The following is a 25,226-nucleotide window of genomic DNA, read 5'->3' as shown; positions in this document are numbered from 1 at the left end:
ATCGTGTCAACCCATCATCACAAACTTCTCTCTCTCTCAGTGTCGACTCTGTGCTTGCAACTAGTGGGATAGAGAAGAAGAAGAGTATAGAGGCACTCCATCCTTTTATAAGGACGTGTCATGTTTAGTCTAGGAAAGGTTGGGGAGTGAGGTGGTGCATCATTTTAGAAGGACAGGTGTCTAGGAGAGGTTGGCGGGCCTAGTAATCATTCATCTGTTAATTCTGTCAGTAAGTCCTGATATGTACCTGAGCCTTATTCCCCTTCCTCCACAGAGATTTGGCTATAGATGTGTATGTGTGCCTTGGTTCATTGTCCCTCGCTCAACCAGGTGACTGCTCTCACACTCATTTGCCAAGCTGCTGGGACATGCTCACCGGTGTAGATACCATATGCAATTGTGTGTCCCTGATTGTTGCACCGCAGCATACTAAAGGATAATATCGAGTAGGTCAAGCAAGATAGGATGGCCTAGAATGGCAGTTGATTTTTAAAATTAGTGTTTGGTGGACGTCGGGGGTCGTCCAAAAGCAGAAATTTCTTGCAACTAATCCATTTACCACACAATCCGCTTCGTACTAGAGGATAGAAGCTCGACCAGCTGAACTAGGGATGCCCACATTCCATTACATTTGTTGTCAATGATTGGCTTACTAGAAGGTGCAAATAAAGTCTGGAAATCAACAACTAAATAACCTACCCTATGATATCATCATTCACTGTATTTTTTCCGGCTTTTTAGGCCTCAAAATCATAGGCTTCTTAATTGTATAGCAGTTTATCCTTAGAAAATAATCTGCAGGAAGCTAGAGCATCACTATCCAATCCCCTATCAAGCTTTAGAGTAGTAAAAATTCACTTTTCCTCCTAAACTTCACCTAACCAATCCCTTATTGTTAAATATGTTGGGCCGCCAACCCACGTGGTAAAAATAACCCCCCCCCCCCCTAGCCGCACCCTCCCCACCCTGCCCCGCATTATCCGCTTCAGTGTCACCGTACTTGCCTCCGTCGGCCATCACGCGCCACCACTAGCCCCTGTAGCACCCGCCACGCTCTCCCCCACCTTGATCCAGTCGCTTCCTGTCGCCAGCAAGAAATCAACAGATCTATGCCCGTTTCCATCTTCATCGGATTCGACGTACCTAGTCCTTGGTGGCATCGCGTTTTGGAGGGATTTGAGGAGGACCAAACCATGCAGCCACCTTGACCGCTCTGTGCTGCCTCTCGGTATGTCCTCCTGTTCTTGGCACTCGCATATCCCCGTTGATCGACTGCTGACACAACCACGTCTGCCCGTCGGTCGGGCTCAACACTCGCCCAATAGCTCATAGGCGAGCCTCTACCAGTCATCAAGTGTCATTACTGCAGGCGGCTGGTGTTGCGCCTCATCTCGAGCATGCCGAAACATCCCAAATGGGTTTTCTACAAGTGCTAAAAGGATGGAGTGAGTGCCATTTTGTATGGTTGTTCTTAGGATTGGTCGCAATTTAGAATTCATTTTTTGTTAAAATTGTATGTAGGAAGGATGCAAGTTTTTGGTATTGGGAAGACGAGTACATTGATATACTGATAGCGAGAAATTTATTAGATATTGGTGCACTAATTGTTAAAGATGGGACTAGAGAGGATGCAATGTCCAAGTTAGATGGGGAAGATAATAAAGAAGTGCGCAAGTTCGAGAAGACAATGAAGAAAAGCAACAATGTAGGCAATGAAGAGATGGAGAAAACATTGATCTGATTAGTAGGAGCAGTTAAGAAAGTGGTGTTTGGATTGAAGTACATAATTTTGGTTGCAGATTTATTTGGATAGTTTCTCTTAGTGAAGAACTGCTGACGTATGTGACAAAGATGTCGTTTACCATAAAATGAAGTGAGTAGTGAAGTTTAACTTGACGGCCTAAAAATAAACGAATTTGTGTTAACATTTTTAAAAAGTTAAGTTTAGGGGATCAGTTAGAAACCACATTTTTTTTATAAAGGAGCAAGTATACCTCTGTAGAAAGATACTTGGCCCGTTTGTTCCTCTAAATTGTAGGTGATCGGTCGGAGAAACTCTTATAAGTAGAATGACCTCCCTTCCTCAATCTACCCTACAATGTACAAATAGTTCATTTCAAAAAAAATTATTAGTTTATGATGCCCCCAATACAATTGGTTACAGGTATACTACGTTGACACAACCGTGTGGTGCACCATTGAAATTGCTTTGTTACCCACTCCGGTTTCCATGCGTACGTGACACCATCACAACATTGTACTGGTACCCTATGGGGTAGCAAAGGCATCTTTAAGGTGGACCCGTAAACCTCCTGCAACCATTTGAATCGCGCTGTTCGGACCGCGAAAGCCATCCAACGCCGACCTGTATTGGTCCGGATGCGATTTCTCCCACAAACTGAAGAAAAAAATTTGGTGGGGGGGGGGGGGGTGAGGGGTTGCTGTAGTCCGGACCGATCCCAAGCCCGTTTCTGTCCGCCCTGGCACACCACCCCCCCCCCAGCGCGCGCTCGCCCGACGCCAGCTGCCCCCATTCATGCCGCTATGAAACGTGCCGCTCCACAATAAAGACGGCTCAGGGCGGACCCGACTCCTCGCTACGCCTGCCATTGAAACCGAGCGCAGGCCGAGGGCGTCGCCTGCTGCACGCACGGCTAAACACGCCTCCTTGCTGCATTGATACTCCTTCATTAAGCCCGCATGTAAGCCGAGAATCCTACTTCGGCAACACGTCCGCTCATGAGCGGGCTGGCATTAAACGTGTGCCGGCCGACCTCCTCCCTTTCGCCCTCTATTTAAACAAGGCCAGATGCGGAGCAAGAATCGCACCCCTCCGCCGCTCGCATGTCCTTCTTCACCATTTTCTCCACTCTTCCGGTGGCTTTTCGAAGAGCAGTTCTCCGACATACAAGTTGACTGGGTGGCCCACCGAGCCCACCTGATATGAGCGAAGCAGCTCGCTGCTCCACCTCCCACACCTGACCCGACGGAGCAAGTTACCTCCCCAAGCCGCCGCGTGGTTTAGCAACTCGTCGACTCCAAGACAACTCGATGTGGAGTGACGAGTTGGTCCACACCGGCACGACGGGAAGCACGGTGGCACAGGCATCGCTGCATCCAGTGCATGCGACCACGCCATCCGCTTTCGATGCTTGCATGGACGCGTCATGCACGCAGAGAAGGAAGACGATCGTGTGGACGTGGACGAGGTGGCGTCCCGCACGTCGGCGCCCGCCGCCATCAAGGAGAAGTAGAACACGGGAGGCGGCCGCCACTTGGGTCCCAGGTAGTTCACCGCCGGATACCCGGCCGGTTCTCCTTTATTTCAGACCATCCTGGGAACCAGCCTGAGCTCCATGGAAGCACCCTTCCCCTCCGGCTGAAACACCCTCTTTCCTGCTCCGATGAGCGGTGCAGCCGGACATAGGGAAGATACGGGGGAAGAACATGCCTCTGGGGCTCCCGGCAATCCGGCTATTCCGGGCTGCCGGACATGGGGAAGACAAGCCGCGGCCGGCCATAGACTAGTGTAGTGTATTTGTGTTATGTGAGTGGATCTCCGCGCGACCTTACGTGCACATAGTTTTAGCTTTTTAATTGAAAATGTGTCCAAAATGTAACCGTTCTTGTCCGGTTTGTATGAAATCCGTCATGTTTGCACGAAATCCGGCCGTGTTTACATAAATTTCAAGTGGTTTGTTGAAAGGGAGTTTGAAATGTATGCGGCTAGTGTTGGATGTCGATCTCCCGTATCCATCTCAGCGGACTAGTCCCCTTGTCCGCGGGCAGATGCGGGAGGATTTTTGCGGTTTGCCGTTGGAGATGCTCTAACTCCTATTTTGAAGTTCAAACGCCAGGTAATAGTAGTGACACCATCATAACATTGTACTCCTAGTGCGTGATGAATAGTAACTATACTATATATATATATTTCATTTGACATGTTAATGTTATAGATTGAATGGAATATATATATATTTACATTTAAAATGTTGAACAAAACCATTTTCCCAAACATACAGAGATTTATCACTAATGTAAATGGATTCCTCTTCTCGGTAGTTAGGTTGGCTTGTAACTTGTAAGAGCATTGCTCTTGCACTCTTCGTTGGCATGTACTGACTTCGGATGAAACATTTTTTCACCTGTACATAAATGTTCAAATCCTGTTGTCAAATTTTTACTACCAGATAAAATGAACATGAGATGGCCATATCACAATACAGGTAAATCACCCAAACCTAATCGTAGCGTCATCAAACATAGCATGAGTAGCCAACTGAGAAATAGATTATTGTGAATGGTAAATAATACAAACATTCATTCATCGATGAGCATATTATGTAGAAGGCATAGCATAAAATATAATTTTTGGCAAATCACCACATGGTAAGTAGCAAGGTAATGGGCGAGGGTTAGGAATGGTGCATATTTGAATTAGGAATAGCCTGTTATAAACCAAATGACGCCAGGGTTTGATAGCGGTACCAGCAGAGATGGGAACTCCAAATTTCTCCTAGCACTATTAACTTGTATGAGAAAAATAAATAGCACAGCGAGCTTAATTTCAAATAATTAATCATGGATTAAGATAAGGAAGAAGTTACCTGGTGACGGGCAATCTATTGGCACTATCATCAATGAAAAAAATAGGACTACTGTGGTAACCCAATATCTCATATCGGACCAGTACATCTTCACAGTCTAACAATATCATCACTATGGCTACGCCATGGCACCAAACATATATTAGCCTCTATGTAATCATTAATCATAGGTCTAAGCAGTTTCTTCTCACCAGTAATGTACTTTTTTATCAATAATAACTGAACCAAGACGTATCGTCTTTAGGTTTCTATTGAAACTTCAACCTTGAATGAAATTCACTACCAAAATGATCCACGAAATGAACACAACTGTCCGATGGACAACCGTGGCCCAATATCGAAACATACCACCACGGCGAAGATGGCATTAGCGAAGGTAGGAGCTGTCGAACCCTTTTAGGCCGACGGCGATGCGACCTTGGTGATAGTGGCAGCGTGTAATGATGACATCCTCGGACACAATAGATGCTTTGCGTCCCACCGGTTCTTTTGTACTGTACCTATGGACGCACAAACCACAAGGCAGAGAGGTCAGATCCAGCCGGCAGCAGATGTAGAGGTAGGACGGGTGATGTTTGAGAAAGAGGCGTATCATGTGGTCTCAAACCTCGATGGGCTGGGCCATGGCAAACACGATAACGGAAGTGTGTGGGAAGTTGCCGAGCACAGACAAGTAGGAAGGAGGGCAACACAACGGGCGGTGGATGTGCGCGGGAGGCGGCGTCTCCCTCCGACGCCTGGCTTCATCAAGAAGCTTTCAGGCTGCCTCCTCCTCGATTTGTACACCAGCAGGAGACGGGTGCTTCTGTTCTTAGACTACCTACAGTGGGAGTAACATAGACACACTACTAGGAAAACCCTAGTAGTAAGCGGGTTTAATGCCCACTAGTAGCGCGGGAGACAGCGCTACTAGTAAGGCGCTACAACTATTCCTTAGCAGTAGCACGTGTGACACGCGCTACTGCTAAGACATATAGCCGCAGCGTTTGTTCACTCCCGTGCTACTGCTAATATAGCTAGTAGTAGCGTGTTTACTCTCCATCGCTACTAGTATTCTTTTTCTAATTTTTTTATTTTTAGTGTATTTATACGCTGTTATACAAATTTTAGTACAATGCCAATTATGAGGTTATTATATCAATATGTCCATAACAGTATGTCAAATGAAGGTGGATTAGGTTTAAATGGAGGGAACATGTGGTGCATGTCAAAAGTATACTACTAATCCAAACTTGATCTAGTTTGGATTAGTAGTACTTTCGATGTGCACCACATGCTGCCTCCACTTAAATCTAATCCGCCAACACAAGCTATTTAATCATCATCATAGTCATTACCATCAACAGTAGCTATTTAATCATCATAGTCATAGTGTAGCACACATCATCATCTTCAAACTCATTTTAGCTAGCTAATCACCTCCAACACTAGCTGCGGTAGCTATGTAATCACCACCAACACTAGCTAATAATAATCATCATAGTCATTACCACCAACACTAGCTATTTAATCATCATAACTCATTTCTAGCTAGCTAATCACTCCTGCTGCTCTCTCTCTCAGGTAAAATAGCATGAAACATGTGTAGCACTCCTGCTCCATCATGTTGGAGCATGCAGATGAACCTGTCTCCTAATCGTGGGCTACACTTCTGATTGCTGCCCCCGAGTACTTCTCTGCGATCGTTCACAATTTTGCTCCAGTCTTTCACTATTAAGCATTCCTCGCTTTTAGAAATTCTGAATGCAGTAAAGTGCATTGTAGGATTTGGTCGTAAGCTAACCATTCTCATACGACCTTTAGTCTCGATCCAATGAGGCACAACATTTATCGGGAGTCCCTGTTGAAGAACAACGTATATTAACATTACTTAGCAATGAAGTTTTGCTTGAAAAATAATGTATGCAAAACATGCACCGAGGACAAATAGTAAAAATCTTACCATCTTTTCTAAATAGATGTGACCGTAGTTCAATACGATCACTATTGGTAGCACGTTTTGAGTACTAAGATTTTCAAATTCAGGAAAAAAATTTGTCTTGACAGCATCAAGATCCTCAAGCCATAAAACATAATGAAATATCTCCTCGCAATTTAGTTCAGCCCCGGGATAGTGGACGGTCATGTCTACAAAGCGCCGGACATGTTTGCTTGAATGGGAATAAGCTGTCAATAGAAATTAGTTGTCAACTATTTCTGAATAAACAATATCGAAGACATAAATATGGTTGAGAAACTCACATAATGATAGAACTGGAGGCGTCTGCACATCGACCCAAATGTCTCTATTTCCTTCAATATCATCTTTGGGATGAATATCAAAGATGATAAACATATCAGGCTCAAAAGCATAAGCATTGCATAGTTCTTGCCAAGTTTTGCATTCAAAATAGGTGTAGGTGACTGCGTTGTATATTTTTGAGTGGAAAGTATAACCATGCTCGGTCTTCAAGTAAACTCTCTTTACCTCCATAATAGTTTTCATAGGACTAAAACATATCTTATCCAAGACAAAAACTCTTGCATGGCAGGGGATACGCTAGTAGAATAGGAAAAAATTTAAATTATAAGTTGAAGCAAATGAAGCAGATGTCATGCTTAATTACGAAAAAAGACTTGTCGTTGTGACTTACTGTATCCAGTTCGAAGTTCTCGTCCAGCTTGATGCTGAAGCGCCTATAATCACTAGGAAGATTCTGTCGCACAGGCCGCGCTCATCTTCGCAGTATTCGCAAATACCGAAATCATTTTCGTCGTCAGACATTTCCTATGTTCATAGTTGAAATATTAATTGAAAATCGATCGAAGGCAACTACCAGGATACTCAACACACAAATCTGGGGCACTCGATATTTCCTACATATTCTGGAACAAGTCATGCCAAAATTCACGGAAAAATCCGGCATGACCTTTGCTAAAATATGACATATCGAGCGCTTGAAATTTGCCGAAACGGAAATGAATCAACACTCCGGCAAAACATAGGCCACTCGGAGGTGTAACCTGCGAACATGACCGGCCACTTGGGCAAACACATATCCTATTTGAGCAACACAAGATATACATTTCAAAATATCTTATAGGACTCATATTGACATGAGCATTCAATAAGCAAAACCAAATCGTAAAATAAATAAGTATTCAAATTAGCATGCATTCAATAATTAAGCAAAAGTAAATCATCTCATGCGTCCGTACATCATCGAATATTATCAGTAATACATCCCGAATATTATCATACATATAACATCACTAATACAACTAAAACCCTAGCGCACGACGGGTATCGGCGCGGGCGATGGACACCCGCAGAGAAGGAACCATCATAGGATCATAGCTCCAGTGAGATCCCTGGAGAACCTGTCAGGTATTGGAGAACCTGTGCTCCAACGCAAACAAGTAGCGACGGACGTGCACGTCCTCCTCACTGACACGGTGACGTACCACCTCCGCGGGGTCCTCGAGACTCTGGACCGTCAATGGCCCATGCGACCGCCACCAAAGAAGGTTCGGGTCAACGACGGGCTAACTCCTCACCAACCTGCGCCCCCCGGTAGGTAGCGCCTCCCAGTACCAGCCTGGCGGAGTCCAGTCCCGGACATGGCTCATCTGGTCACGCAGGTGTCCTCCGCCGACTCGACGACGAGGATGCGGGATAGGCATCGTCGAGGTTAATGCGGGAATAATTGTTTTAACTAAAAAAATAACAACGAATGTGACATGTTCAACTAGTTCTGTTAATTCAACTAGTTCTTACTAAAAATAAACTTACTATAAATAAAAATAAACTAGTACCTAATTAGTACCCAGTTCTTACTAACTAATTAGTACATAGGAACTACTGCCCTAATTACCATCTAATTTGATGAACCTAGGGGTGGAAAGTGGTAGCGGATAATCTGAAATATCCGATATTCGTATTTGATCGGATATTCCAATTATCCAACTTAAAAGTCAAATAAGTGGTCAAATTTTACTCGTTTTATGATTAATCTTAGAAATTATTATGCATTACAATAGTGTTTATTTATAAACCTATTTATCACAAGTTGAATACTTCATGTCACATAGCTATTGACTAATAAACTTAAGCAATATAAGAACGGAATTCGCATTCGTATCAAGAAAACATCCGAGCCGCATCTGTATCTTTTCCACCCCTAGATGAAACCTAACTAATTTGAACACTATCCGATTCGCATACGATTCCTTTCCACCCCTAGATGAACCCTAACTAATTTGATGCAATTAAGATTTGAAGAACCCTAGGCAGAGGTAGGCGAGGGAGAGGAGCAGGCGTGCTCACCTCGGGTGCCTGCGGCGAGGGAGGGGCAGGCGGCGTCGAGGTCGGGGTCGGGGCTCGGGCGCGCGGCAGAGGGCGGCGTCGAGGTCGGGGTCGTGGGCAACGTCGAGGTCGGGGTCGGGCACGGCGTCGAATCCGGGGTCGGGGCGGCGTCGAGAGTGTGCGGAGAGCGACGAGAGAGCGTGCGGCGGCCGACGGGCGACGGCGGCGGCGACAGCGCGGAGGAGTTGGCATTTGAGGGAAGTGGCCGTGGGGAGAACGAACCGCGCGATTAAGTCAAAAGTAGCAGTAGCGCATTCCAGGAAGTGCGCTACTGCTAAGCTAGCTACAGCGCATTCCTCGATATGCGCTACTGCTATTCCTTTCTCTTTTCCCCCTTTTTCATTTATTTTTCTTTATATTTTATTTTTTTCTTTCACCTTTTTCTATTTCTTTCATTTTTATTTACTTTTCTATTTGCTTTCCATTTAATTTTATTTCCTTTACCGGTAGCACTTGTCAGCGTGCTGCTACAAAGAAAGTAGCGGTAGCGCGGTTCGACGTAGATCGCTACTACTATGTGTAGCCTATCGGCTAAGCCGTGAGAATTTGAGCAATAGCACTTTTATCTTTAGGCGCGCTACTGCTACAACTGTATCCGTAGCGCCGTTTACATCAGCGCGCTACTGCTACTTAGCACCAGCGTGCTTTTTTTAACACGCGCTACAGCTAAAGTTCTGTGTGTAAGGTTTTCCCTACTAGTGATAGTAACGTCACATATATCTAGATAAAATAGATGATGTGGCAAGCAATAAATGAAGAAAGAGAGACATGTGATAACATAGCTAATTACTACTAGTATGAGTAACATCACACATATCAAGGCAAGATGAGTCTATAACATAATAAATGAAGTATTACATGTTACCACACACATGTTACTCCACACTATAAAGCTAGTAACATAGAGTAGTAACATGCTACTCTATGTTACTACTCATTGTGTCTAATCTTATAGGAGAGATCAACTCCATCCATTACTCTTGCAGTTATTTGGTGGAGAAGAAAAAAAGAAACAGGAGTACTCTTGGCTGTAGAAGAAGAAAGATTTTCTTCGGAGACTTATTAATTGGGGAGATTGACGGCCGCAACACTGCAGCCGAAGAGCCGGCCAGCCAAGTCTTCGTACGTGAGTTCTATAGCTGGCTCCAGAAGCCCATGTCAGAACAGTAAAATGAGAAGCGGTTTCTAGGAGCAAGAAGTGGAATTATGCACGCATCCAGCAGGGCTCCCATGTCCGTGGGAGATCGAGAGGCACACACGTTTTTCTACGGAGTTCGGCTGTTGGGCTGCACAGTTGGATGAACTGTACGTGCGTGTACATTTTAGAAACGTTGCTGATTCTCAAAACAAAAAAAGGAAACACTACCACTAGTAAAAAACAAGGCTTTGGTCCAGGCTGGGTCAGCCCATTAGTTCCGGTTCAGTCTAGAACCAGGACCAATGTGGACATTGGTCCCTATTCGTAAGCCCAGGGGGCCGGCCGGGCCACGTGGGCCATTGGTCCTGGTTGGTGGGATGAACCGGGACCAATGGAAGATACCGAGGCCAACTTGCTACGATCATTCAAAAAAATGAAAACAAAGATATAATACTCTTTCCTTACAACTTCAAGTGAGTGTTACTGTCTTGTGCATATTCGATTTCCCTTATATATTAGTCCAGGTTATAGTAATGTAATTGATGAGTTATGCATGCGTGTGCAGTTTCCACTATATTCTCCTAGAGATTAGGCTTGAGCAGGGAGTAGTAACCGTCTTGGACTCTAAACGAAAAGATCTCCAGGAGTATGCGGACATGACTGAAATCCTCAAGAAGTAAGTTAAATCGATCATTATCCACCATATCAGCAACTTTGTTCATTTCCTGATATCAAGTAATTGTTTTCTTTGTCCGGCAGGGTTTGGAGAAAATTCACCAGAAAAGTTCCGGGACTGCCGAAGGAGCTGGAATTTAGACACCCGAAAGTAAGTACTATAGTAGCATGTTCCGCGCATCTCCTAGTGATTCAAGCGCTAGTTTCATCAATACCATTTAGCATTCTTGCTTATCAGTTTGATTGACCTCTATTTCTTGTAAAGTGGTTGTGGCAGGAGAAAGGGAATGATTTCTGTGGATACTACGTCTGCGAGTCCATCCGCCACACGACCTGTGAGCGGGGCGGGTACTCTGACGAACAATATGAAGTACATAAATAACAACATTCACAATTTTATTTTATTACCATCATTTGTATTGAGTTTCATTCATTCATATATATATGTATTGACCCCCTTCTTCAAATTAGATGTTTCGAAAGAGGGATGAACTCCTAGCACCAGCTCGCATGCGAGCAATTCAAGAGGAATTGGCGGCATTCTTTCTTGACCAAGTGATCGCTGAAGACGGAGAATACTATGTGGACCATGAGTCCGTATGATTATATTTGTAAGAGATAATTATTGTATATATGTAGCCGGTAGTGTCGGATAGATATACGAGAACTTGTTGTTCGACCAATCTCTTGGAGAAGGAGAGGTGGTCGATATCACTTCTCTCTGTATGCATATATGTTCATGATGATCTTCTGTTTCCTTCGTTTGCTTACTAGCTAACTAGCGTGTCTAGTTCTCTCTATACGTATGTATAGTACGTAGCGTCGACCAAGCACGGATGTAAGAGATGACACTTCTCTCTATTAATTATAGCTAGCTAACACAATATATGAAACACCTAAATTAACCCCCCCCCCCAAACCTTCAACCCCCCCCCCCTTCAAAAAAAAAACAAAAACCCCAGCCACAGAAATGCTGACGCGTGGATGCCTATTGGTCCCGGTTGGTGCCACCAACCGGGACCAAAGGGTCTCCTGCCTGGGCTCTGCGCACTGCCCACGTGGAGGCCCATCAGTCCCGGTTCTGGATTGAACCGGGACTAAAGGGTCGGGGCATTAGTACCGACACTTTAGTCCCGGTTCAGGAACCGGGACTAAAGGCCCTTACGAACCGGGACTATAGGCCCTTTTTCTACCAGTGTACTGATGTGTCATGAGTGCTGAGTTGGAATGGCTGCATGTTGTGATGAGGTGGATAGACTGCATGTCAAGAAAAATAGGATAGTGGGGATGAACTATTTAGATACTCCCTGCATTTACTTAGAGCATCTCCAACAGGCGCGCCAAACTAGTGCCGCGCCGCAAAATCCCCCCTTTTAGCGCGCGCGCAACCGGAATAGTTGCTCCAGCGGGCGCGCGAAAACCTTGCGCGCGGCATACGTAGTCCAGCGCGCGGGCCGAAACGCAATCGCGCGTCGCTTATTTGCTGCGCCCGCTCCCGCGCGCTGGACTCCCGCGCGCTCGCTCGCACCTCCCATCCCCCATCCAGCCACGCTGCCGCCGCCGACCGCGCCACCCGGCGACCGTTCCGGCGCTTCCCCGGCCTATCCCCGGTCACCACTGATGAGTAAGATTGCAAATGGGGAGTTGCCACCGGTGCAGTTTGTAGCAAATGGCCGTACATACAACTATGGCTATTATCTAGCGGATGGCATCTATCCAAAGTGGCAAACGTTTGTCAAGCCGTTGAAAAAGCCAGAAGGTAAGAAAAATCTTGATTTCCACAATGCTCTGGCGGCGGTTAGAAAAGATGTGGAGAGAGCTTTTGGGATTTTGCAAGCCCAATTTGCTATTGTGAGAGGACCGGTTAGATTTTGGGATCAAAAGATGCTTTGATACATAATGCACGCTTGTGTGATCATGCACAACATGATCATCAAGAATGAGCGTGGCCAAGATGTAGACTACTCTCAGTATGAGCTCTTGGGATATCCCGTGCGAGTGCGACGGAGGGCTGAAAGGGTGGCCCATTTTGTTGCCTCCTATCATGCCATTCGATGTCCTGCAGCGCATAATGATCTTCAGAAGGATCTCATTGAGGAGTGGTGGGCATGGAATGGACGACAAAGAGCATCATGATTTGTGCGTTCGTTATTGTATTGTTGAACTATTTGTTGTGTTTAATTGCACTATTTGTTGTATTGAACGATAAACTTTTTGTTTGAGTTGTAATAAACGAAATTGAACTATTTATTTTTGTTTGTTTTTGATTTTTTTCTTTTGTTTTCGAATGCATATGTTGTTTGTGTGAGTCGCGCGCGCTGCATTTTGGCGCGCTGCTGGAGTGGCGCGTGCGCTGCATTTTAGCGCGGCTGCTGGAGCCAGCGCTGCGCGCCGCGTCAAACCAGGCGATGCGCACGTGGCATATCTGTTTTTTGCGCGCGGCGCGACCGGCGCCTGTTGGAGATGCTCTTATAGAAGACCACTGTGAAAAATACACTTTGCATCTATACAAGGCCTCCGATAGTAATTGAGGCAAAAATAAATGATATTTTCTTAAACTAGCAACCTATTTAATATTTGCATGCATGCAGTCAGAATAATATTTCAATCAGCTTTCTATCCCTCCTTGCATACATGCAGTGTATTAATGTTTCCATTTAAATTTGATTTACAAAGCAAGACATTAAATTTTATCTTGGTATCTGTAATATGAATTTGTGGTCTTCTATATAAAATTGGAGGAAGTATATAGATACGGTATGGTCTTGGAGTGTCGACCGGGATAACCAAAAAAACGTCACTCTCCTTGCATTTGTTCTTGCCGACTGTACTTGCTTGTAAACACTATGGTGATTAGTTTGGTCATTACTTTGAAGCTATGGTATTTTTTTATTTTTATTTTTGCTTTCAACTTGTCGGTCGAGCTGTGGATCTTACCTACATTTTCGTAATCTAGGATGGGAAGAGGGAGATTAAATTCATGACCTACAACGTCTGGTCCCGCGAGGACGTTGTCGTCTACAAGAGGATGAAGGCCATCGGTGACCTCGTTCGAGAACATTCGCTGGACGTAATCTTCTTCCAGGTAATAAAAACTCACGGTTATTGTTCATGTGCTAGTATTGATTCATGTGCTAAATTCCATTCTCAGAGTTCATTTAGATGTTTGTGGGATCCATGGCCAGGAGATCACGCCGTACATCCACTCGATCTTCGAGAGTTTTGCATGGTGGGAGGGCTACCACTGCTCACCAGTGCCCACAGAAGGACAATTCTGCCTGATGGTACTGGTACATACTACTATCAGTCCAGTTGCCAGTCCTAGAAATTGTTTCAGTGAATTAACGCAGAAGCTCATTTGTCGCTTGCAGCTGAGCAAGCTTCCATTGGAGAGCTACGCGCGCTGGAATTTCTGCACTTCGCCTACAGGCAAGTGCTACCTGGAGGCCGACATTACCCCTCGGTCAATGAAGCCAATCCGCATCGCCGGCCCAGCTCGAGTGCCCCGAGCCGCCGGTGTCGATGCACCTCCGGGAGCGGCACATGCAGGCCAAGCATGCTGTCTCCGCGCTGAACAGCGCAGACAACGTCGTGCTGGGTGGCGACATGAGCTGGGATGATGACGCGGATCTGCCATTCCCGAGTTATTTACCCAAAACCACCACATTATGGGCTAGGGTAACAGATCAGTACCACATTTGAGGCAGGGCATAAAAAACCACCAACAATGGGGCTAATATGTAACACAAAGCACTAACGCTGTGTTTTTAGTCCAGAAAATAGCGAATCCGACAGGTGGGTCCCGCCTGTCGGGCCGACGTGGCGCGTGTTGACGGACGCCGTTAGACGGCCGTTTGCTGAGGTGGCCGAAGGCCCCATCTGTCAGCCTCTCTCTGATTCCTCCCTCTCCCCCAGGCACCTTCTTCTCCACCAACACGACACAGCCAGCCAAATCCGCCGCCGCCGCTGGAGACTTACCCCGGCGAGCCACCCCACCCCGACGAGCCTCCCCGCTGCCCCAGCCACTGGCCCGCGTGGATCCAACCCCATACACACCCCCAGTCCTTGTTCCGCCTGGATCCGGCGAGGATCCACCCCGTCGCCCAAATTGTAGTGGATCTCGTCGGAGCTCAGGGTGCGGCAGCTGAACCTTGCGCGAGACGACGGGGTCTCGGGGACGCGCACACGAGCCACAGTGCGCTCGGGCGGCGCGGACAGCAAGACTTGGAGATGCCGCAAATCATGACTTCACCATCAATGGCGGACGGCGGGGCGGTTTCTCGCGGACAGCCATGCTAAAGGAAGTGTGGCTTCGATTGGATGCAATCTAGAGCTTCGTGAGGAAGAGGAGGATCTGAGGAAGGTAGGTGGAGGCTGGGATACGCCGGAGTGGAAGATAGTGCAGCGGCGCTCTTCACCGGAGACGGAGAAGAAAGAGCGCGTGTTGACGGAGCTCGTACAGGCGGTTGGTGGCTCCCCTGTATATGGGAGAAGGAGAAGCTAACCTTATCCTTTGAATATTTTATGTTTTCATCCTTCACGTTTCTCTTATTTACAAAAAAGCCCCATTATCCTCTCGCCGTCTAACGGCATCCGTCAACACGCGCCACGTCAGCCTGACATGCGGGACCCACCTGTCGGATTCGCTGTTTTATGGGCTAAAACACAGCGTCAGTGCTCCGCGTTACAGATTAGCCCCATTATTGGTGGTTTTTTATGCCCTGCCTCAAATGTGGTACTGATATGTTACCCTAGTCTATAATGTGGTGGTTTGGGTAAATAACTCGCCATTCCCTCTCCCCGCAGGCTGGTGCGACGCCTGGGCGGAACTGAAACATGAGACTGGGACTTACAACAGTTGGACTTACGATAGTTTCTGGGTGGAAAAGCTCAGGGAGTTCAATGGCCACAAAGTCCCTGACTCATGGATGAAGAAGCGGTCAGATAGATTGTGTGCAAGCTACAAGACTACACACTGATAACCATCGGTCTGATCGATAGGAATGAGTACAGGAGTCGCAGCCTCCATTACCCCAGGATAATGCCGAGTTGTCACCGCGGGTTGGTTCTGACCATTGTTCCCAATGAGCTCTGGTAAGTGAACAATGATCTTCAGGGGATAAAAAGGTGCACAATGATCTTCAGGGGAAAAAGGTGCACGATGAAAGATATGTGCACTACTTGATGTGGATATCTGATGAGTGATGACATTGCTTGATTTTTTGTCTCGGAATCAGCATATTGGCATCAATCAGAATGTTATCATTTCAATAAATCAGGCAGGCGATGCTTTCTACGTGGTCCATACATGCATGCACTTTCATTTAGGCCCCGATTCATATTTGTTGTTGAGTCTGAGCTATCTCTTGTATGGACTTTGCTAGACACACGGACGGAGTTTTACGGGTTTCACGGACTGTTACACATGGCATCATTTGATTGGAATTAAAGGGAGGAAGGGCCCCATCCTCCCTGAAAATCAGGGGACAGAGAAGTTAATTAGCACTAAGGCCTCCGTAAAAGCCGGTTGTTTGCCCGTGAGTGTAGGATTACTGCTCTTGTATAGCCGATCGACTCCATGGAAGTTGTGCCGTTAGGAGTGACTGTTCATTAAAAATATATGAAGGCTAAGATTATGCCCCACATATCCAAGACACAAATTACTGATGATGATGAAGCTCATGTGAGTTGCTGTATGTCGCACTCGCACCGCACAAATCACAACCTTTTTATAAACTTTCAGTCCATGCCTACAAGCCTTGACTTCCTGTCTCAGAAAAGAAATACAGCCACTCTTTTTTGAAGTTATGCAGATATTGCTTCCTAGTTTCCACCTGCTACGCACAAAATAGAGGATCAAAAACGCACGAACTCCTATTCGGCGTTTCAGCCGCCAGGGAATATCCATGGGCCCACGCGCTGGCGCTGGTGGGCCGGCCCATGTACACATTCACATGTGAGAAAAAAACAGGAAAATCGCAACAAATGAGGAAAACTCGTGAATTCAACAAAGTTCACTGATTTTGAAAATAAGTTCATGAACTTGAAAAAATATATTAATTTAAAAACAAACTTCATCATATTTGAAAAAGTTCATCAAATTTTAAAAGGTTAATTAATTGTTTTTAAAAGACCATTAAATTTGAAAAGAAAAGTTCTCTATGTTGAAAAAGGTTCATCAATTCTGAAAAAAACTTCATCGAATTTGAAAATAGTTCACCCATTTAAAAAAGGTAAATCCATTTTGAAAAAAATCACCAATTTTGCAAAACTTTCTAAAAAATCCATCAATTTTGAAAACAGTTCATCAAATTCTGTAAACATTCACAAATTTGAAAAGGTTAATCATTTTTTGAAAAGTTCACGAAATTTAAGTAAATAAAAAAGAAACAGAATACAAAGAAAAATATTAAAAAGGAAAAAAAGAAGATAAGGGAGAAGATAACACGCGTTGTTGTCGAGTGGTTAGTGCAGTGTATCAGTGGTGGAGTGGTTAGATCCCTGGTTCGACTCTGCATACGCGCACTAGTTTTTTCTTTTTTGAACAGAAAAAAAAAGCTATATTGGCCGACTCAGTTTGGAGGGCCGCAGGCGCCCGTTTAAAAATACATAGTAATGGATGCCTGAAGCACCAAATAGGATATGTCCCCAAAACGTGCGGGACATGTGCCTTCCTTGGTTTTCTTCAGTTGGAGCTAATAAGTTGTACATGGGCTTGGCCCCTCTCCAGATTCTATTTTATTTTTGTAGAAATTTGTGATATTTCTAAATACTAATAGACTAAATTTTTTTCATAAATATAATGAATATTAGTGATATTTGCAATGATTTGGGATTTTCTAAAAGTGTTTGAAAGACATTTCTCATTTTTTTAACTTATGCCAAATTTACAAATGTTCAAGACATTTTTCAAAAGTCCTTAATGGAAAAATCATGGAATAAAACTATTTTTGAAATAGGAAAACTGTTTGAATTTTGGATCAATGTTCGCAAATTTCAAAAAACATTCCACAGTTTTCGGAAAAGTTCATGATTCTTAGAAAATATTTACATTTTAAATATTCATAAATTTCAAAATGATCACTATTTTTAAATAGAATTAAAGAAATGTTCACTCAAAATAAAAGTTATTCGCAAATATTAATATATTTCACAAGTTTTGAGAATTGTTCATGAGTTTAAAAAAGAGTCATCAATTTAAGAGAACTTTCATAAGTGTTTTTTCTTCTCAATTTTATTAAATGTTCATGGTTTTTCAAAAAATAACATGAGTTTAAAGATTCAAAATATTCACATAGTTTAAAAAGGTTCACTTATTTTGGAAAATTGATTGCAGTTTTAGAAAATATTCAAAATTTTCACAAAAAAGAACATGAGTTTAAAAAATCTCAATTTTAAAAAAATATTTATGAGATCGAAATTGCTCATGATTTCTCTAATACCAATCAAAATATGTTCACAAAAAATGAAATTTGGGGAATTTTTCTGAAGTTTTAGAAAATATTCAGAGCAATTTATAAAATGTTCATGACTACAATTTTTTTTTGAAATTTTAACCTTTCAGAAATTTAAATTTTCAAAAAGTTTTTAAGAGCACGTGGGATTAAAAAATCTTCATAAAAATTAAAAAAATGCAGGTATAAAAAATCTTACAAATTTTGAGAAATATTCAGGCGTTTAAAAAATTATTCAAAAATTTCAGAATACTCATGAGTTTTAAACGAGGGTTTTCTAATTTCACACTTCTAGTTTCTTAGTTTTGCTCAGTTGTACCCGACCCTATAACATTGCTCACTTTTCCCCTCTTCCAAACAGGCGAGCCTTGTAAATGCCCAAATTGAGCATTTCCATCGGGTCAAGCCTGTTGACCGTTACTTGGATGAGTTACTGAGGAGTGGGATGGTATAAAATGCTGAAAGGTGGGGTTGCTTATAAGAGGGCTTCTTTGGACAGGTGGGACCGGCCTAGGGCTAGGTCAGTCATGAGGCCTCTCTCTCTCTCATTTTGCATTGCGAGACCCCGACCAGCCAACTACCAGCCAACCTCATGAAGCTTCTTGGCCACTCCTTTAATTACTGCATCTGCCCAGAGGCCTAGGAGTACGCTCCTGTTCTTTCAGCCGCTGCATGTTTGCATGCGCCCAGAGACCCGCGCGAGCTTGCCATGCAGGTCATGCTGGCCCGCCGCCCCGTGACCCACCAGCTCCCATGCATCACGCACCATCGCATCATATTCCGAGTGCCTCGTCCACATTTCTTCCAACCTGGATTTGCGCTGAATTGCCAGTTTGTCCGACGCCTCATCTCGGATCCGTATGACAAGTGCAATATGGTCCGATTCTTCCGTTAAAACATGCTCAACACATGATCCAGAGAACAAATGCATAAAATAACTAGTGCATGTTGCACGATCGATCTAGCCGAACTTGTATTAAGGGAGTCCTGGATTAGGGAGTCTCCGGACAGCCGGACTATCTTCATTGGCCGGACTGTTAGACTATGAAGATACAAGATTGAAGACTTCGTCTTGTGTCCGGATAAGACTCCACTTGGCGTGGAAGGCAAGGTAGGCAATACGGATATGGATATCTCCTTATTTGTATCCGACCTTGTGTAACCCTAAACCCTCTTCGGTGTCTATAGGACAACAACCATAACATACAATCATATCATAGGCTAGCTTCTAGGGTTTAGTCTTTCTGATCTCGTGGTAGATCTACTTTTGTACTACCCATATCATCAATATCAATCAAGCAGGATGTGGGATTTTACCTACATCAAGAGGGCCCGAATCTGGGTAAAACATCGTGTCCCCTGCCTCCTGTTACCATCCGGTCTAGACGCACAGTTCGGGACCCCCTACCCGAGATCCGCCGATTTTGACACCGACATTGATGTTTTCATTGAGAGTTCTTCGATGTCGTCGCCGTTAGGCTTGATGGCTCCTACTATCATCGATAGCGATGCGGTCCAGGGTGAGACTTTTCTCCCCGGACAAATCTTCGTATTCGGCGGCTTTGCACTGCGGGCTAATTCGCTTGGCCATCTGGAGCAGATTGAAAGCTACGCCCCTGACCATCAGGTCAGGTTCGGAAGTTTGAACTACATGGTCGACATCCGCAGAGACTTGATCTTCGACGGATTCGAGCCACAACCGGGCGCGCCGCACTGTCACGATGGGTATGACCTAGCTCTGCCGCTGAACAGTACCCCAGCGGTCGCGCCCGCATCAGCTCCGACCCTTAGCTCGGAGCCAACTGCGCCAATCGAGGACGGGTGGTTAGACACCGCCTCAGGGGCTGCAGTCTCAACGACGATCGAGGTGAAAACCAGCCTAATCCTCTGCGCAGACCGTGACCCCAAGGTGCCGGACTCTTTTTCTGACTCTGAACCGCCCGCGCCCCGGCCAATCGAATCCGATTGGGCGCCGATCATGGAATTCACCGCCGCGGATATCTTTCAGCACTCGCCCTTCGGCGACACTCTGAATTCACCGAGGTCTCTCTCTTTGTCAGGAGAGCCCTGGCCGGATTATGGCCAACAGGATTGGGATGCGGACGATGAAGAAATTCGACGCCCACCCACCACCCACTTAATAGCCACTGTCGATGACTCAACCGACATGCTCGACTTCGACTCCGAAAACATCGACGGTATGGACGACGATGCGGGAGGCGAAGAGGAACCACCGCCCACAGGGCGCTGAACGTCCACCTCATCATATGACGTATACATGGTGGACACACCAAAAGAAGACGACGACGAGGAACAGAAGGAAACTCAAAGGGCCAGCTCGGCACTGACTTAAGAGCCTCCCCGAAAGCTCCATTGGAAGTTGGGAAGAGCTCGAAGACGCCTTCCGGGCAAATTTTCAAGGAACTTATGTCCGACCTCCAGACGCGGATGATTTGAGTCATATAACTCCACAGCCCGGAGAGTCAGCCCGAAAGTTTTGAAACAGGTTTCTTACTAGAAAGAACCAAATTGTCGACTGTCCGGACGCCGAAGCCTTGGCAGCGTTTAAGCATAGCGTCCGTGATGAATGTCTTGCTAGACACCTCGGCCAAGAAAAGCCGAGAACAATGGCAGCATTAACAAGCCTCATGACCCGCTTTTGCGCGGGCGAGGATAGCTGGCTAGCCAGATGCAACAGTAGCGACCCCAGTACGTCCAAAGTTAGAGATGGAAATGGAAAATCACGGCGCAATAGCAATAACAAATACCGGAATAAAAAGACAACACGAAGAGCACGACAGTAAATACCGAATTCAAAAGCTCTCGGCCAGGTCAGCAAAAGCCTCCCTCTACAGGCGCCAGAGACGAATGGTCCAGCCTAAACAAAATTCTGGACCAAATATTTCAGATCCATAGCACCCCTGGTAAACCCGCTAATCATACATACAGAGAATGTTGGGTCTTCAAGCAGTCAGGCAATCTCAACACCGTACACAAGGGGGAGGATACACCAAGCAAAGACGAGGATGAGCCTCTCAAGAAAGACACTGGGGAACAAAAGAAATTTCCACCAGAAGTCAAAACAGTAAACGTGTTACACGTGATCAAGGTAAGAAACAAAACGGCACTCCCAGAAAAATATGCCCAAGGGCCTATCACCGCAGAGTCCTGCCACTGGTCGTCTCAACCGATCACTTTCGACCATCGTGATTACTCAGCAAGTATCCGGCGTGTAGGATGGGCTGCCCTGGTATTAGACCCAATAATTGACGGATACCACTTCACACGAGTCCTGATGGACGGTGGCAGCAGTCTAAACCTGATATACCAGGATACAATCCGCGAAATGAGGATAGACCCAACAAAAATTTGCCAAATCAATACTACCTTTAAAGGAGTAACGCCAGGCCCAGGGGCTCATTGCACGAGCTCCCTGCTACTAAAGGTTATATTCGGCTTCCCCGATAACTTTCGCAGCGAACATTTAACCTTTCACATCGCTCCGTTCTAAAGTGGCTATCAAGCACTATTCGGACGCGAAGCTTTCGTTCGCTTTAATGCAATACCGCACTACGCTTCCCTCACACTCAAGATGCTCGGCCCACGTGGCATCATTACAGTGAAGGGAAGTATTAAGCGATCTTTGCGCGCCGAAGAGAGTGCGGCTGCCTTGGCAGCCGCACACTAAAAACGGCCTGACCAACTAAAGCATTTAACAGGTCGTTAAGACCTCGGACACGGTTAGACAAGTCCGGCGCAGCTATATGTAATTCATACCGGATCAATGGTCACACCCCTATTACAAATACAAGGGGCTCAACGCGCGCAGACAAGTGGCAAATTTTACTCATCTTGAATTATACATGGTTTCTTTAAAAACTATCTTTTTGCACGACAACTTTTTCACCTAACTTCCTCTCTTTTACAGATGATCATCGTGCTACACCCGTCCAGGATACGGCACAACGGAGACACAGGAGCAGACGTGCAGCAGGGACCCGCTCCAAGGATTTTTTTTAGATTAAGACCCTGCGTAAACCTTTTTTACTGTCTCTTGTTGATACACATTCACCGAATTCTCAGCACAGTTGAGAAGGATGCTGACGTCTTGGCATGTGGCCACGTCAGAATAATGCACGTACCTGGACACAAGGGGCTTCTTACAAAGGGCACTATTTAGGCCCGGTTTATACCATAAAGACCGAATACCTTAGGGAGTGTTCGGCGTCGCGAGTTTGGCCTTATATGCAGCAGCTCCGAATCATTGTCTTTGGTCAAATGTTGGGTTTGCCCGGCTCCTGTGTTTTGGTGTCTTACGTTCCGCTTTATCGGCTAAGGTAGCACCAGGAGAACTACTGCGATTGTGCCCTGGTTCATCCGGACAAGCACCTCAGTAGAGAAAGTCGAAAACTGACTGTCATGATATAGCGTGAGACTGGTCAACCACTCGTTGACCTGTCGGAATGTTAGAATTCCTCCGCCTTAACAAAGGGCCGTTTTCCGGCCAGGCATGTACGCACCCTGCGATTGGGAGAGTGTGGAGCCACCAGGGGCTATCTAGTAGCCCCACTGTCAAACTCCTATGGCTAAGTGAAAGTGTTAAAGCATTATAGTCCGGTTGCCTCGTTCGCTACGCTATCACCTCCTTAATAGGACCAAGACATTGGGTTAAGTGTGAACACGCGTTTTTCGCGAGCACCTCCGCATCATATGCGTGGGGTTGAAGCCGACGGCTGCAATCTTTCAGGTTATACACATGTATACATAAACGGCCGCATAAGAGGCATCATACTACTTCCAGGCAAAAGTATAAACATAGCCTTATAAAACTTCATAAAAGCATTGTGTTTACAATGAGAATACATATCACTCGAACATAATATTCTTTGAGCACTGGGCCTCTATCAAACGAGCACCCTCGAGAACCTCCTCGAAATAGTGCTCGGCAGCCACTCGGCGTATGGCCGAACCCTGCGCCGCAACAGTGGTAGCATCCATCTCCGCTCAGTATGCTTTAACATGGGCAAGGGCCATCTGCGAGCCTTCTATGCACGCCGACCTCTTCATCACATTAATGCGCGGCACTGCACCAAGGAACTGCTGCACTAAGCTGAAATAGCTGTTCGGCTTTGGCTTTTCCGGCCATAGCCGATCCACAACAGACCTCATGGCGAATCCGGACAATCTATTCAGTTCGGGCCATTCGGCTAGCTGGTCAGTCAATGAAAGCGGATGCTCTGGAACGTTGAATTGCGACCAGAACAGCTTGTCCACTTCACGATCTGTCTGACCTTGGAAGTACTTGGCCGCATCGGCAGCAGTCGCCGCCAAATCCATATACGCATCTACCGAACTCCATAGCCGTTCTAGAGGGGCATACCGTGGATCTCCGAACTTCCTCCGTAACATGATGGGTTTCCAAGCCGCAATATCCCCGGCTTCCCGCAGCTCCTCCTTCTTCGCTCTCATAGCAGAACGGGTGTCTTTGTCCGCCATCGTGGCCTTCTCAAGGTCCGTTGCCTTCGCTCGGTTTTCTTTTTCAAGGACCCGACAACGGTCGGCAGTGTCTTTTAATTCTACGGCCATCTTGGCCATCTTCTCTTGGCTCTCGCAAGGTGCGGCCTTCTCGGCTTTCAACTCTTCGGCCGCCTTCAAAGCAGCCGCATTACTAATCCTCGCTTGCTCCTTGGCTCGGGCAAGTTCTGCCCGCAAGGTTTCCATGGTGGCAGCTCCATCTGCAGTCACAACATATTAAAGATACTGGCATCGTGCTGCTCTTACTATATGGCGTTCACCAGATAATAATACTTACCCTGTGCCTCATCAAGCCTCTTGTTAACAAGCTCGATGTCGGCGTCTGCCGCATCTAGTTGTCGTTTTAATTTGGCAAACTCACAAGTCCGGCTAGCCACCGGAGCTTCCACCACCTACACATAGGGGCAGTCTGGTTATTGCCTGGAAATATGATCCTCTGTTCGCTGTCGTTCTCGACGACAACCAGAGTCTCAGGGGCTACTATCTACACAGGGCACACCTAACATGTGCAGTACTATCACATATTATCTCACGTACCTCAAAGCATGTCAGTAGACTCATAAAGGCTTCATGTAATCCGCTTTCGGCGGACGAAATTCTCTCCATCACCGTACCCATCAGCGTATGGTGTTCTTCTGAGATGGCCGCTCGCCCCACTAACTCCCTCAGAACGTCCGACCGCATACCAGACGGTGCCGGACTCTTTTGTCTGCTCTCTTCGGGAGCCGGACGCTGGGGACTTCTGGGGTCTATGGGATTATCTTTTGGCCTCACCGGATCCGGAGAGGCCCTCCGTGACGACACTTTGGGGTCGCCCGCTTCTTGAGCGGAGGAGTCCGGGGGAGGCGTTTCACTCTTCATCATCTCTGGAAGAAGATCCCCCGAAGACGAGCTCAGCTGAGAGGGGCTAAGGCCCGAATTGCAAGATATATGCGGTGGTTATTTTCTCAGGAAAAAGATAGCATACCTTTACTATTAAAGTATTTTGGATCACTTATGACTCGTTGGAGGGCTGATCCCCCCCGCGGACTTTGTGCGGCAAAAGCACCCCCGAGGCAAGACCCTCTGTGGGAGACTTCTTCTCCCATTTGGAGGCTTTGGCTTCCGAATCCTCGGAAGCAGTCCTTTTCCTCCCCCGGTTATCCTCCTTCATGGAGACGCTCATTCCCTCGGTTGGAACAGGCAGCGATGTGGGCCGCGTCCGCCCGTATTATCCCCCTCCCCCCCCCCCCCCCCGTATCTTCCTTCGAGGGCTCCCGGCAAGGTGCGACCGTGAGCATCTTTTCCAATACCGGATTTTCCAAACCCTCAGGGAGGGGGGCCAAACATCGAATCATCTTCGCCTTTGTTAGCCAGTCCTGGTCAAAAAGCGAACTCTCATAAATAACTTCATGACGAATAAAAGACAGTGTGTTGGGCCAGAGGATTTCTTACTTATTCGGCGGCGCGGTTACTGCTCAGGCCCACGTCCT

At 46.1% G+C, this 25,226-nt stretch overlaps 1 pseudogene; it reads left to right on the top strand.

Annotated features, from left to right (window-relative positions):
- Positions 1-4,581: 4,581 nt before the first annotated feature.
- On the top strand, positions 4,582-15,863 carry LOC147981676 (uncharacterized; annotated as a pseudogene).
- The last annotated feature ends 9,363 nt before the right edge of the window (positions 15,864-25,226 follow it).

Source organism: Triticum urartu, chromosome 3A (genome assembly GCF_056163025.1).
Source record: "Triticum urartu cultivar PI428250 chromosome 3A, HENAU_Tu73, whole genome shotgun sequence".
In the NCBI taxonomy this organism is placed as follows: domain Eukaryota; kingdom Viridiplantae; phylum Streptophyta; class Magnoliopsida; order Poales; family Poaceae; genus Triticum; species Triticum urartu.
The sequence above is the reverse complement of the archived record's forward strand: the minus strand, read 5'-3'. Positions and strand labels throughout refer to the sequence as shown.